The following is a 17,277-nucleotide window of genomic DNA, read 5'->3' as shown; positions in this document are numbered from 1 at the left end:
CTCCCTGGTACTATAGGTCTCCTTGGTATTGTGGTGTGTTATTTGTGTATCTTAGGAAGAAAATACATGATTTTGCAGTAGGGGATCTTCTACTGTTAATTACTGGCTGAAGGTAAGGGTAATAATACCTTGTGCCACTGATTTCTGGAAAAAATCATCAAGCTGTTTTTTTTTTTTTTTTTAAGAAAAGTTGGATCCACATGTAAATGTTATTATGTCTTCATATCAGAAAGTTGATTAAAGCCTTCCATTGTATAATCCATTTTAGACCATATAACAGACTCTCCCCGATATCAGCATTCAGTATAATAACATCCTCATTATTAGTCAAATCTATCAACGCTTGATGTTCAGATAATGTTTCAATTTAAAAGATTGTCTGTTAAAACTTTTAGCTCTTGTATATGTTAAACAGCATGGCTTGTTCAAAGCTTTTAACTGCTTGTTGGTAGGATGGAGAAAAGGTAATTTTTTAAACCTAAATGTCACAAGACTATCCTGTTGGATAAGGACAGAATAGGTACTAAATCAGTATTTCACATGTCTATAAAAGAATTTAATGTCATGCACAATATCAGTATAGGAAATGTATAGCACTGGTACAAAAAAAAACCTTTATTCAATAAACTTAAGCTGTTTGAAAGAAACTTTAGTTTAATGAACCGCAGTGGTTTCATCTCCTTTAACATTTATTAAGCCATAAAAAAAAGTTTTCTCTTTTGATTTCTGTGTTTCTTGTCCATGAATTAAAGGGGCAGAAATATTTGACACTTATTAAAAGGAGGATGTTGAATGGATTCTATTTCTGTATCAGTATTAAAAGAAACGTTTGTAACAAGAGTCATAGTTCCTCAAAATAGAATCTCTGTTATTTCTTTTAGGTTTATAAGTACCTTTCTTATTGTTAGAGAAGGTGATTTAGCAAAAATGAACATCCTTCTAGTGTTTTATCAGAGTGCAACAGTGTCAGTCTTGTAATCTCTCAAATTTCCTTTAACCTATTTTTGCTTCCTAAGTTTGTTTATTGTCTCATTCCTCCAAACTTTTCCTGTAGGCGTGATGCACATTCATAAATGCCTTATCATTAACAAACTGTTGCACTTTATTAAAGGCAGCACTTTCATTGTCTTTCAAACCAGGCACTTGTTCTTCATAGCATTCTATCGATAAATTAACAAACATTTGGGAACAAGCAGCATCCTGAATGCTTCACAACTTTTTAATAAAAAGTTCACTGTATATGCGGATAACCAGTTCCAGATACACCTGCAGGCACAGAGGAACCAGTTTATTTTGATTCCCTTTAAAGACTTCAAAATGCCAAATCATATCATCTTCATTTGTTGAATAAGAATGGTAAAAACATTCTGAATGGATAAACCAGCTGTACAGTTTCCTGGATGTATCCTAATTGGTTCACTCATTGAAGTATTTGTTTCAGGGGCTTTATCCATATATAAGTCTTGATTACACGTTGTTCACTGAAAAAAAATGTACAGCTAGGTTCACCAAAAGTATGGTATTGGGTAGTGCTACTGAGAGCATAGGAGTTAAAAACTACAGATCTGTGCTAATACATTGTGTAGGTTGTCTAATAAAGAAAACATGTAGGCATACCTGGCTAAATACATGAAAAGTGTTTGTTTTTCAAGGAGGGATGTAGACAGCTGTAGCAGTTTGCTGCCATCAAATAAAAATGGATTGTTGTGCTGGAATTGCTGTGTGATCATTTTCCACTGATATAATGTATGCATGGTGGAGGGGACTCTTTGTTAAATAAGTGCAATTTTTTTCTCAGTGATAAATGTATGTGTGCATGGGAACCAACTTGGTGTGTTTGTATTGTGCTATATTATTGAGACTTTAAATGTGTGCATGCATTAAAGAGCACTTATTGTGACTGTGCATGCCCCAAGTAAAGAGTACTGAGGACAGTGTATACAAGGAGAGGGAGTGGTGAGTGACTCTGAGTAGAGAGGGAACAGCAGTTTGTGAATACTGAACTAATGCACATATATCAGAATTCACTAGTGTATGCACAGTGTAAGGAATACAGATCTGTTTTTTTGTGTGTATGTGTACATCTATATGGGGAAAGACCACTGAGTAAGACAATGTGTTCATGTGGGAATGGAGCACTTGAGTTTAAATACAAGCCAGGGAATACTGGTTGTCTGTGGTTTCATTATACAGAATATCTATGTCTCACCAATCCTTTCATTGTGAGGCTGCCTCTTTGAATGGGCAGCATAATGAATATTACATCCCTAAGTTGTGACTAGTTGAGGATGAGTAATTTAGTAAGGCTTGCATGGGTCAAATGCATCCACATCAAATGGTCATTGAAAAAGTTATTTTGATGCTTTTTGATAGATGGTCTTGCATTGTCAGAATGTGTATTAAGTTTTTGTAAATATCTTTCACAAACTCAATGGGGGAATGCTTGAACTTGCCATGAAGACATGCAAAAAGTTGTGATTAGTGATATCCGTTAGTATTGGGGAGGGATGATATAAGTTGTTTTAATGACTGGACTTGTTTGGTCACTTTGTTGCTTGTGTTTGTCCTGTATACATTAGAAGCTTTAGGAAGGTAGGAGACTACTGACATCCATCCACATCTCATTTTTTCCATTTTTACACTTGGGGTTGTGGTATCACTTCACCAGTGACAGTCATCTAGACGTAAGGTTTACACCACCGGGTGGCTAGCCCTTGCCTGCCATGGTATTTCTTCCACACTACACATTCACATCTACTGGCAATTTAGGGTGTCCAGTCCACCTACATGCCTTTGTAATGTGGGAGGAATCTGGAGCATCCAGAGGAAACCCATGTGAACACAAGGAGGAGGACATGCAGACTGTGCCCAGAAGGTGCCCCCGAAAGGTAGTCTATGCTGCTGAGCTCTCTAGCTTTGTGTGGGATACCTTGTAAATGCTGGACTGTCTGCTTCCTTGTGTATAGTTAACCCATGAGTTTGTTAAGCTGACTGTACTCCTGGGAATCTTTGTTTTTGTGGTTGTTATGTATTTAACACAAGGGTGAGTCTATCTACATATCTGAATACCTGCATCATAATTCTTTTTAGCCTTTCTGAAATTAAACGTTCAGAGAATTTATGAATTTTAGTTTCCTTTGTATGTCATTTATCTTAAGATGTGCAGACATATCTTTATGACTCCCCAACAAAATAAATAACCCTTTTAAATAAAACTGTTATGAAACTTCAGATTGGCAGTGTATTCTGAGATTTTCTTATGTTTTAAATAGCTCTCCCAAAACTATTTCATGTATCAGTTGTAATGTTATGTTCACCCTGCATAATTGTAGACAAAACCTTTTATAGGCCTTATTCTGAGCCACTTCACTCTTGAGGTGAATTCATTGACGTCCACGTCTCAAACGCATAATAATGTGGTTTACATCAGCAAACCACTCATGATCCTCTGTTAAATAAGAGAGGACTTAAGCTTGATCCTTGCAAGAACCCTGTGCTTATAGACATGATTTCAGAGTACGTGTGTTTCCATAGGTTCATAGGTGGGTACTAGGCTATCTGCCCGAAGGCATTTATAAGCCTAGCCAGAATGTGTTGGCTTTCACCGCCCCCTTAGATTAGTTCCCTGTGCCTCTGTCCAGCAGAGCCACTGAAATGATCCCTGGGGTAAACTTTCCGTTTCCCATCCACTCGTCAAGGTTTCTTTTGAAGAGTGTTAACAAGGAATTCTGCCTAATGTAGATTGGGATCCTGTTCCAAAGCATGGGAAGTCTCTGGGACAGGAATCTATCCCTCCAGCATGTCCTATTTATTGTTGTGGTGAGGTTTAGATCCCTAGCGTGTGTGGCTCGAGGGGATAAGGTTTTCTTTAGGTGGAGCATGTCCATCAATTCTGGGTTGGACATGGCCTTATATGTCAGGCAGAGATCACCTCTGAGTAGGCGGTATGCAACCGAGTACAACTGGAGTTTCTTCAGTCGAGCTGCATAGAGCATCTGTTTGAAGCCATTGATCCTCTTGGTGAGGTACTTCTGTGTTCTTTCCAGTTGTTGCAGGTGTCTTGTAAGGTACATCCCAAATGGGGTGTTGATGAGTGATGAGTAGAGGGGCACAATGACTTCTTTTGATCTGGATGCAAACCCCTTTGTGATTAGGTGGGCCACGTAGAAGGATTTTCTAACCACTTTGGCAATGTGATTATCAGAGGTGAGATTACTATCTACTTGGGTCCCCAGATCCCTTATTACGTAGGTTCATAGGTGTTTACTAGGCTAACGACCACAAGGGCCTTTTTAAGTCTAGCCATGCACCCCAAATTTCTGACAAATTCTGATACCCTTGATAAGTGTAAGCATGGGCCTGCGAGATGAACCATTTACAGGTTACCCATTTGCATCAGAGACATAGGTGTCAAACCAGAGATGAATTTCCAGTTTCCAATCCAATTATCCAAGTTGCACTAGAATTGGATTAGGGAGGAACTCTGCTTCACATGGATGGGGAGTCTGTTCCATAGACTGGGTAGTACTGCTTTGAGATCTGTTTTGTGGATAAATATGTATCCATGAATTTGTAGGTGGGTAAATGGGACTGTTTATTCTGTACATCTTAATATAATAATGACAGTGAATGAGGCTTTTAAGCAAAGCTTAAGTCATCTGCTTCTACAGCTTATGGAGAACAAAGTATAAAAAAATGTGTTAGAAGTATAATTAACTCTCTTAAAAGGCCACTTCCTTCTGTGTTGCATGACAAGTAATGCTAATCTGTATTTCAGTCTGAGTAGAGTTAACCAATATGTACATTAGATTTGCTTCATTTTATTGCAGTTGAATTGTCAGTATCCGTGTTTTAGGTTGCTGTAATTTGTTTATCTTTTCTTCACACTGCTGGTGCTGATTAGTGTGATTTTATGAAGTGTGCTAAGGAATATTGCTTAACCCTATTCATTTAGTTAAGTTGGGTGCCTTGCTTTTATGTAGAAAGTCAGCCTTTTATTTGCTTTCCTTATCTGATAAAAGTTTTTTAACAACCAGTTTAAGATGTTAAAATGACATAAACAGTACTTTTGCTGATGTTTTGGAGCATTCCATTCAAAAACTGTCAGAATATCTTATCAGTATCTGAGGGAGCAGTATTTTATATTCTACATATGTTACTGGGGGACTGAAAAGTTATATAGTGCTGTCTTTTTACTGCTGTACTGCCTGTTACAAGTGTTACTATTTTGTTGAGCAACAAATGAACAGTATTGCTGTGGCTACAGAGGACTGCTACAAGTCACTGTGGGACACAGGCCTGCAGAGTGGCTTTTATCAGGAAATACATTCACGCTTTGTAGAGAACATTTCTTTTTTGATACTGAAGATGTTCAATGTTGAAATACATTTGTAGTTTGAGACGAAAAAGGAGTCAACTGTAAGGATATGCCCCGCCCCATTGGTTGTTTAACGTATACATCAAGTTGCCTGACCTGAATCTGACTAAGCTGTTTGCCATGCTCTTGCAAGTCTAATGCCATTGTTACTGGGAAAAAAAATGACATATACGTACAATAACTTTTATGTCTGGATCATACAAAAATTGAAAATAATGTGCATGCTACATCAGCTTTTTAAGCAAAAGTGTGATGTTCATTTTCTTGTATTAATTTGAATGTTTGTAGCAGTCTCAGTAGTTCAAGGAAGCATGCTTTGTTTTACATCCATATATACATATATAAAAATATTTCATGCAAAAGCATTGATGCTCTTCTAGCCTGCCAATATACCAAAACAGTTGTTCCCACAAGTGTCCAGGCTGTTCTTAAAAATATCTAAACTAGTGCTTGCTTTGATGTAATTTGGAAGTCTATTCCATGCATCAACTATTTTCTTAGAGCTAATTAATTCACTTTTCATTCCAATTGAATCTTCTGCATAGGTTATCTGATGATTCTCTATTACTTTTTGATAATCCCAAACATTTCCAGAGGTAGTTGGCTGTAAATGCCCTATATACCTGAATAAGATCTCATCTTATAAATGTTTGTGTGTGTGTGTGTGTGTGTGTGTGTGTGTGTGTGTGTGTGTGTGTGTGTGTCTATGTATATGTTTTATTTGTCGAAGTTACAGTTCTTCGACAAGCAAAAGTAGGACCTGAATTACGCAAAAGTCCACTTCCATGAAAGTGCACTTTTGTGAATCACGGTTCACCAAAACGTTAATAAAAATAAAATTGAACACTAACACTGCAGTTTTTTACTTTATATATACTAACTCTGAGATCGCACTAAAGTGGGGAAACGGGTATATTCCTTTATCCCCACTGTAGCAAGCTTTGTAGCATGTAGGGTAAGTATGGGTTTATTGACCAACCAAAGGTACATCCTCTTCTACCCACTAGAGTTGACCCCACCTATATCAGGATCACTTTAGAATTACAGTGTGAGGTTCAGAGTCTCCCAGTTCCTGCAGCCCTTGGGCGGGGGGGGCTTCTCCATTCATGTGTCTTATTTGTCCTTTTAGCAGTAGTGCTGCTTGTCATTTCATAGGTGTCAAAATTTGCTTTAAATAACAAAAAAGTTAAATAAAAAGTAAAAATGTTACCATACTACAGCTGTGTTGTTATGTTATGCACCTTCTCCACTCTGACTCGGTGTGCTGTTCCCTGCCCCTGTACAAGGAAAGCTGTCTTACTGTGAGGGACAGCTCAGTGGCAGAGAGTGTACAGTGCGAGTGACCACATATGGAAAGCAGGCCTGGTTGCTGGAAGAAGCAGTCAGGGAGCTGGGAAATGAGTACCTGATGGTGGTGGTCTCATCTCAAGTGACAGTGTGCGAGAATTTTCCTACAACAGCATCTTCTGGCTAAACATGGAAAGAATTATCTTGAGGGCCCCAACACACACAGTCTACAGCATGTAGAATAGGCATGCATATGATGTGCCTAAAGGCCTGCGTCTTTGCACACTGCAGTCAAAATATAGTAGATGTGACTGATTTGGCACATAAAGAAAAAAAATTATATGCCAGCCATGCACAACAGCCAGCTAGCATTGCCTTTCACTACATTAATAAGACAAAGCTGATTATTAGATCCCTCGGTGTACTGAAATGGGCTACTGTACTTTAGGATGGTGAAGTAAATAAACCTTTATGGGTCTTAGACGTGTTGATAATCAGGTTGACAGAAGCAAAAAAAAAAGTCCTTTCCCCACTTTCCAATGCAGATGATGTCTGGAGCTCACCTGCAGATGCCCATCCCAGAATTCCTTGCTTATTTCATTGTGATAGAAGTTTGTCCATTGTCCTCACTCTCGCACAGTTAACCTGTTTCACTGACTGAAAGCTGGCAACCTTATTCCACCCCTGACACAGACACATACAGATATGCTTACTGTCTGATCTGTAAGGCCATTTTGTGCCCCGACCAAAAGGTGCATAAAGCCATGAGTGACATGAACACAAGCTGGAAGAAGGTATTTATACCGCTGAAGTGACATTTCACAGTAGTTCTATGATACTTTCAGTAAATAAGAGAAAACTGACATTTCTTAATATTTTCATTGCACACCTTCTTCATCACTGGTTTGAGGCATACTTTTCTACAATCCAGAATTTCATGGACTGTCCATATTTTTGCATCATATTTTGATGTGTTCCTCTTAAGATGTATGTTTTTTCTGGCAAATTAGTCCAGACTGAAGTTACCAAATAATGACAGACATTTGAGTTTTAGATGCTGATGCAATGCATTATTCTAGCAACTTTCTATGTCTTTGTCCCCTCACTATTTTTGGCTTTGTCCAGAATTCTTGTGCTAAGAAGTCGACAGGTACGTTTTGGAAGGAATTTCAAAGTAATGGTATTGGATGAGTGGTTTGAAAATTATGGTCTAAAATCAGATTGCCAAAGCTGAGAGTCGCCATTTAATTCAGTGAATGTTTATTCTATGGTTTGTCATTTTTCAATAGTATGGACCTGGAAGATTTGAAAAATTAACTTATGTGGACAATGCTATGTCATTAACTCTGCTGTTGTTTGCATGCCATGGTACATTCTTTCATTAATTGTTAAATTGCTGTTCTAGATGGAATTAAGTATAGACAGTGGCTTAGCTCTGGTGGGGTGGGATGACAAAGGGGGCTGAAAAAACATAATCCAAAGGCTTGGTCCAAAAAAATTTGACAATTGTCAGAGCTCTGATCTTAGATTTAACTTGACAAGTATTTTGTTAATAACTTTGATATATTTTACTGTTTCTAACTCAGGTTTTTAGGTTGCCAGAAACACTCTCCATCAACTAGATAGATGTATTGTCCTTGCAAAATGTTGTCCTAGATACTTCAGTAGTCATACAGCCAAATTGCTTTTCTGGTAGAATTTTTCAACACTTACTACCTTAGTTTGTGTAATAAGGTAATGGGATCGGTATGCTGAAAAATCAGGAAGTGTAGTCTGTTAGAATTGGTGAATAGAGCCTCATTACTCTGTAAGTTTTGGTTGTTTAGTTATTTATTTATTTTTGTAGTGATAGTTCACCATTTCTTTGGATAACACCATGAAATTGATGACATTCGTTTTACAGATGCAATTCAGAATAATTTTCCAAACTACTTCAATCGGATTCATACACATCAGTTTATAAAACTGTATTAGTTTTGTCTGAACTTTGCAGCAGAAATGTAGATTGCTATCAAATGTATACCTTTAATTTGTCAGTAGAAGCCTCATACTTTTAAACTTTTGCGTGATTTTACTGAGTACTGTAGTTCTTTGAAAAAAGTTTTTTAAGTGTGTGTCTGTGTGTGTGTGTTTGTGTGTGTGTGTATATGTGTGTATATATGTATGTATATATATATATATATATATATATATATATATATATATATATATATAATTTCACTCCTAGTACTACATTCCATGTATGTTCTTTCCTTTATTTTCAGTGACTAGTTAGGTCAACTTTAAAGGTTGTGTTGTTAGATGTGAACATTGGGCTAACTTGTTTGCATTAATTTTCTGAATATCACTGCTGTTTTAGGTAATGTATTTGAACAGTAATTTATTATGTATACAGTAGAAAAATGTGAAGGGCGGTGTTGTAGACACAAAGGATTACAAATTTATAGGTGGAGTGGGGCAAGCAGATGCAGGAACAATGAACAGACACGATGTGTAGTGGTTTTGTTTAATATACTTGTTCAGAAAGCTTAACTCCATTGTTGCTTAGCTTGTGGGACAACTCTGGAAGTAGTTTGCATAGTAAGTGATGTATCCTTGAATGGTTTACATTCCGTGATTGAATAGCAATGATGTGATTATAAATTATAGTAAAGCGAGAGAAAGAGCGATTCATATAATACATCAGGCCCAAAATGCATAACTGAGGCTGTGTTTCAGAGTGCAAAAGGCAGCATTTGAGGCATTTTTAGAGAGGCTATCAAATATTTAGGAAACATTTAACCTCGGTAAAACTTTAGTTTTTACTGTAAATTTTATCAAAATTCCTCTTATATAATTGAAATGTGCATTGTTATGGCAGGTGAACAAGATTTGGATGGAAATTCCACTTTAAGTGATTCAATATCTAGCACAAATATCTAGCACAAAATAAGAAGCTTTATGAAAGTGTACTGATATCACATCAACCACCAAATTATTGGTAACGACAGCTGTATTAGGGGAAGCACTGAAGAAAAAGGATTTTAGCTCTGTCAGTGGAATAACAGCACACTCATGTTTGGTGCAGAAGGCTGTGGGTTCTATGCCCACACCAGGTAAATGGATTGCTGAGACTGCAGTGCAGCATAATAGTGGTGCTGCACTCCTGCGTGTCATACCTCAGATGATGCATTTAACAAGGTCTCGTATGGCTGAGTTGGTAGTACCTCAGGTGGATCATGGGATGCACTTATCAAAAAAGAGTAGTATAACTTCCCCAATGCCCTGACCAAATTTCCATTAGATACTTCCTTGGGTTTCCCTTGAAAAAGGCTACTAGAATAGTGGGACAAACCTGGCCAACAAATAGTAAATAAAAATAAATTTGTTTTACTACGTTATCATCTAGCTAGTGCTAATTGTGAATTTACCAGTTATTATTTTATTGTGCTTTAACTGAGCAAAAAAAAAAATACAGCAATGTGGGCAAAAGTTAACAAGGTTATTTAACTTGCATTAAGTGACAAACTGTAGGTACAGCTGAATATCTCACTTGAAAGACAGGCCATTTCACATAACCATCCATACATCCCACACAAATACATTTATCTAACCTCTCTTCTACTTAAAAATCTTTTCCAAAAAAAAAAATGCTTAGGAACATCTGCCATTACCCCAAATTTCCACACAATAACACCCCTACCTGCTAAGACTAAGTAGTGATGTGCTAAGCTGCCCGATAAATCATATAACCAGTCTCACTCTCACTACCAAATCCATTCCACCCAGTTTTAAGCAAGCAATGATATTCGGCATGGTGGGCATTACAGGGAAATAATGGACCACCTAAGGGTGCTGTGATCCCTGATGCTACAGGAGGAAGACCTAACCCGTCCTGGGTGGTCTATTTTCACTTGTAATGTCCACCTTGGAGGGCATAACTGGAGTTAGAAAATGGGCTACGCGTAGACATGTTTTTGATATGTTTTTATAATCTTTATTATTAAAATAAACATGTAATATTTGATTTTGATGTAAAATAGTTCCTCCACCAACATTCTTTTAAAATAAGTTGTATGTCTGTAAAACCAGACTTTCGAAATTTTAGTTGCCTATTTAGTGACATTCCTTCCACTGCCTTGTTTCACGATCACACACAATCTCCGGTACTCGTAAGAGACAGACATACACACATTTATTTATCTGAAGTTTGTTAATCATATTAGCCTCTACCCAGGCCGTAAGTCTATATAACACATATGCATAAGCATAAATTTATAAATTAAGAATATATTCTTTATTCTGTGATCTGTTATATTCTTTTAAATGAAGAGAGTAACAGATCAGTGAATAAAAGTATGCATGCAAGTATATTTAAGAAATGTAAATACAGCAGTACAGCAGAAGTGACAAATGTTAGGGGTGTGATGAGGACGAAAGGGGTACCTGGGAGCATGTGTTCTTGGAGTGTGAAGAGTTGGCAGACTTTACAAATTCCCTGCAAAGTGCTGTGGCAGAAATACAGGGTGAGCAAATGAGTGTAACTAAGGAAAATTATTATTTTTTTTTGAGCTGGGATGCAGCATCTGAATTGCCTCTACAAAGAAAGGTTGTATTAAGCTTAATTATGGTGGCTTTCAAAAAAAGCAATTACTAGGAAACAAAGTTCAAAGTCTAAACCAAACTGTAGTTGAAAGTAGTGAATTTTGTAACCGTTAAAAAAACAGAAGTGGAATATTTAAAAATGGGCTTAAATTATATAGAAAAAGTAGAAATTGTAGGAACAAAACATGGAGAAAAATGTTTTGGAGTAGGAATGGGGTTTAAGAGAAGGCAGGACTTGAACAATGTATGTAAAGTTGGTTTGATTATATTGTAAATAACAATATGTGACGTATAATGTTTGCAGATGTGAACTTGTTAATATGGTTTGATTACTTTTATAAAAATGTAAGTTTGCCTGTGTCACAAGTGACACTAGAAAAAAAAAAACATTACAACAAAGGTACAAATATGTATTCAAAAAGTATCCCATACTGATTGTAGAAGAGACATTTGAGGAAAGAGATCACAGACTTAACCAGCCTTTGTCAGATTGTAGAATAAAGAGTTGTAATGCAGAGCATACATGGAGTGACTTAACCACCCACATTAAAGCACGGTAATTTATTTTCATTCATCAGGTGCACCTTTTAATTTTTTTTTTCTTGAATAGTAGAAAATCTTACAGTTCAGTAATGTGGCTGGTGGAGCTATTCCATGAGGAAGGGTATGTGTTTAAGAGATTTTCTTTACAGATGGTTCAGCACAAATTGGGTCTGTTCAGATTGTTATCTGTGTTAATTACACAGAGAGGAGAAGGATTTGTCCACTTAACTTGCTGGCCAGAGATGGGCAGTATCTGTTCTTGGGTAGTATAACAGTGAGAGAATTGAGCAGGTGGGATAACTTTCTGAGGTAGGAAACCAGTTAGCCATGGTGGCAGAAGTGCTGTGATGCTGTATTGTGCTACCCAGATGAATTTTATTTATTTGCCTTTGTTGCAAAGTCTGATTAGGTGAGTTCTCCATTTTCAGTGGAGGCTTGTGGAGAAAAGCTCCATACAATGCATTATATACCTAGAGACTTGTTAAAGTTTATTAAAGTTTATTATATACCTAGAGACTTGTTAAAGTTTATTAAAGTTTATTATATACCTAGAGACTTGTTAAAGTTTATTAAAGTTTATTATATACCTAGAGACCTGGTGATTTAGTTATAAATTCTTTCTTAGCTTTGCACTTTAAAAGGTAGTGCAGAAAGTGCAGAACAACATTTCTGCAGCATTAAGAAATGCGTCTGGCAGCTCCTTTTGCTTTTTATACGACTGCTTTCTTATGATCATACCACTGAACTTTAAACTTTAACCTTAGTGTAATCATGGTAGTGAAAGCGCACCCATAGCCTTTAACAGGCACACTGTCGCACACTATGTAGAATGAGATCATGATGAACCACAGTAGATTTATTTGGGCCATAGCTTAAAAAAAAGTCCACAAAGCTGCTTATTTAAAAAAAAAAAGTTGTATGTAGAAATGGCAAATCCCAAGGAAGACTGTGTATGTATAATTAAAAGAGAAAGGATACTAACACAAGGCCTTGTGGAACCCTAAACGTGGGGAAGGAAACCTGAGAAGGAGTAACTAGTTTGACTAGTTATGCAGAATGTTCTGTTACTTGGATAATTCCTAAATCGTTGTCACTTTGGAAGAAAACATATAGGCTAATTTGTTTAGAAAAAAATTATGGCTGTTGGTTTCAAAGGCTGTTTTAAGATGCAGTCAAGTGACCCCTATCTTTTTTGCATAGATGAGGAAATGTATAAGGTGAAAGTATAGATTTCTGCCTGAGTGCTGTATTTCTGATTGAAACCATGCAGTCTGCCTGTGAGGAGATCATACTTCAATATACTGCCTGTGAGGAGATCATACTTCAATATATTAGAGTAATTGTTTGTAGAGAAGTTTTCTAAATGTTTTTGTTAACTGACAAAGGTTTTATTAAAGCTTGTAGTCTGTAGGAGTCTTAGGATGAGATACCATCGATAAAGGGGGCAATAAGAACATGCTCAAAGCTGGGAGGTGGAATGTGCAGTATTTTGGCATGTGGATAGTAAAACAGGGTATTAGTAGTAGTTGATGTAATATGGACACACCTACATTAAATAAATACAGGTGCACACACCCACCACATCAAGGTCTTAGATAAACAAAGTCGCAACATATACCCACACACACAGACTTTCTCTTACATATACATATACATACACACATGTACACACAGAGACATAGACCCATATGTGACAGAGATATACATAGATGCACCTGTATTAAATACAGGTGCATAGACAGGCGCACACACACAGAAACAGACATGCACACTCTCTCACAGCAAGAACAGAAATGCACAAAAATACACACAGGAACAAACACTCACAGACGCAGCAGAGATGCACAGTGAAACATTCACATGTACATACACACACTCGCGCGCATACATAGTCGAGCAGAAACACACACACACACACACACACACACACACACACACACACACACACACACACACACACACACATTCTTACAGTCATACTTAGGGACACACATACTCACACTCTTAGGGGGATACACACACAAACTCAAATTTGTTTTCCCCAAATGGCACATGCAAACTACAGATAACAATCGATCATTTTTATTACCTAGGACTCTGGCTTGATTTAACAGCTTAACTTTAATGTTGTATTCAGTAAACTAAACTTTAAGTAAATACAACCTTTTTTGGGCCAGAAGAATGATGCCACTTGCTTATCAGCAAAGAAAAAGTCCCACTGAAAGGGAAATATGCCCCCCCCCCAAGCCTTTTTTCTGTACTGAACTTCTGGTACAGAAAGGCACTTGATGAGCTGGGGGCTGTAGAATGGCTGAATTATGTACATCCAGAAATATGCTATTTTCTCCCCACAGTGTCAATCACTGCTCAGTCCTCTCTAAAACCAAATGGCTCCCAGGTCAACAAAGATGTGACCTGTTACTGGGCTCCCTACTCTGGAAGTTGCTAATATGGATTTGTTTCACCTTCGTTTCCTTTTATTGCCAGCGGACTTGCCACAAGAACATCACATTAGCATTTACTTTCTCCCCCCTTTAACACCTCCTGTCTTCAGACCTCATTTTTACCAACCATTGTTTCTCCATTCTAGCTCAAAATCTCTGGGACTCCATCCCTTTTGTTCTACTGTCAGAAATCTAAACACCTATGCTGAATACAGATTAGCATTAAAATTTGATCTCATCTAATTTAGCTTTTGTAAATGCAGCCTCAAAAAACATCCAGCATAGGATTCCCACTTAAATGTACTCCTTGCTAACATCAACACAACCTGTGTATGTATCTATCCTTGCCTCCTTGCTGATACCAAATAACCACTGATCCCTGCCAGTTACCACTTCTTCCTCCCCTTTATATTTTATTCCTTCATTTCCTCCATCATAGCCATCTACTCTTAATTGATGCTTTCCCCATTCTATTAATACTGCATGTTGTTTACATATATTTTATTCAATGATGTATCTTACTGGTGTGAAGCTAGCATTCAGCTTTTGTATCTTCTTGTTTATTCTTCATTGCTTTTTCTTTTCTTCTTTTTTATAATTGAATTATTTTTATGTTAACTACTATTGTAGTGTTTTGTACTGCCTGGGACGAGTCTTGGTGCAGTGTTTTATGCCAGCAAACACACTCAAATAAACAAGCAAACAAAAAAAAAAAACTACTGCCTACCTTTAATCATACGCTATTATTCAGATGATCCCAATGCACCTTAAGTCTAGATACTCTACAACTACAAAGACCTCTGTACTCCATGGCAAAACAAGGAGTTGATGACAAAACAGTCCCAGTGGTCTGGAGTATTCTACCAGACAAAATGCAAAAAGCTAGCAAACAAACCCTCTTTTGAAAGTTCCTCAAATCATAATCAGCATGTTACATCTAGAGAATCAGTGCGTCATTTCTTCTACTAAATATCAGAGTATACTTAGCAATGTGCATCCAAACTTCTCAACCTATTTTGGTGTTGGGTACCTATTTTCAGGCTTGACTTAAGCCTGGACGTAATATACCTCTCTTTGGAGCTATGTTCCCATTTTGTGCTTGATTTACCCATTCACATGATTTAATGACCCCCCCCCCCCGAACATACATGATTTTGAAATTGTTCAGTACACAGGAAACTAGACTACATAATCAACATATTGATGGCAAACATTATTTAAGGAAAGAGGATCCACATGTTATGTTTCCCTTTTTCAGCAACAAAACTAAAAAATGAGGGTTAGATTTTTGCAATGTCATTCACTAGTCTACATATTTTAGACCGTCTTTTATTTGCTTCTGTTTTTGAAGCATTTTCAGTTTTTTAAACTTTTATGTCTGAGAAGTATTCCACAATGCTACTGGAAGTAGAAAGAGTTATGTGCTTTTAACTCTTCAGATATTATGTTAATTGGGTGTCCAGGTTTATTGGCTGAATGTATCTGTTTTTTTCAGAATTCCTTACATAACCTCTCAGCTGTCCAGAATTTTGCAAAATGTTCTTGCCATATCTGTCATAATTTTTTGATTTTCTCATAAAGCACTGAAGATTACAGTCAGTCAGCAATGCCAGACATAAAAGGTTTTATACTTATTGTTTAGAAAATCCATGTTGGTGGAAAACCTGTTAACTTAAGTGATTTACAGTAATATTTTTGGGCCTTTGTGTCCAGAATTCTTGAGCAAAGAAGTTGAGAGCGTATGTCTTTATACCTATTTCAGTGTCTGCAGGTTGAGAGATATCTGTGTAAATATAGATAAGCAGTGACCACTATGAAATCAGTATAAATATGTAAATAAATAGTGCAAGTATCATTTTATGTAATAGTGATAACATTCGTGTAAAAGTACATCTAAAGTAGTCATTGAATTGTATTAGTTTCCTTGTACAGAATGCAATGATTTACAGAGACAGCTAATGTAAAAGCACAAGTGTAGTTGTTGAACTGTAAATATTGATTACGTTTGGTTTGAAAATTAAGTTGGAAGATAATTTGATTATAAATTTTGTTTTGCAAAGTTGCTACTGCCTCTTGTTTTGGAAAGTTTTTACAGCAAAAATGTTTTTGGTCCAGTTCAGTTATCTGGTTAATAAGATAAAAAAAGTAATAAACGCCATAGTGTCTTTCCTCTGAAAGTGCACTCTGTCCGCACTATGAATGCATGTAACATAGTGAAGCCTCACTGACACACAATGTGTTTTAATTAAAAGCTTTACATTTCGTTTCATTATGGCTCCAGTATCTTTTGAGTTGCTGTGTGTCTGAGTGGTACCTAAAGCTTGGTCATGACAGGTATTTTGCCGGGACTTTGTAAAACTAAGACCCTAACTTTGGCATAATGTTAAGCTATGCAGTCTACTGGTAATTTGTATTACTTTGCATGGTGCTATCTTCGGGACAGTTCCCGACTATTACCTGGTGGTGTTGGGGGAAATGCAGGTTTAAAAGGTTGCATTGTTGTTATGGCACTGTCACTGTATGGCATTCCTGATGATGCATAGACTTTAGCTCTGGCTATATTACCACTGACTTGGGCTCATCTGCGAAGCCACACTCTCTTGCTGTCTCCCACCTCTACTCCAGTACAAATTACTTAACGTAAAACATAGTGTAAACACCAATTAAAAGAGGTGTAAATTCCATCATTCTTGTAGGTCAGAACATACTTGTTTACTTTAGTTGTGTATCATTTAATATTTAGTTATGTAATTACATATTTTATACTACTGCCTACTATATTACAACTTCACTTTTGTTTTTTTTTCATCAGTTATTGTACTTCATTAATGTGATGTCCATTCCTTGTCTGTCTGAAAAAGGTCAGTTTTGATCAAATTACTATCCTGGTAAACAAATGTAGTTAAGTAAACATAAGCCTAGTGATAAAGGGTTCAGCCAGGGTAGTAGCAGTAAATTAGCACTTCTGCATTGGGCTGTCCCTGTGGCCTACTGCATATGCTAATGAGGCATTCTAGGGATGGTGCCTATTCTAATTAGCCA

The sequence above is a fragment of the Protopterus annectens genome, chromosome 11.part0 (assembly GCF_019279795.1).
Source record: "Protopterus annectens isolate FY-2018-M chromosome 11.part0, PAN1.0, whole genome shotgun sequence".
NCBI classification, from domain to species: Eukaryota; Metazoa; Chordata; order Ceratodontiformes; family Protopteridae; genus Protopterus; species Protopterus annectens.
Note: the sequence above shows the minus strand (reverse complement) of the source record.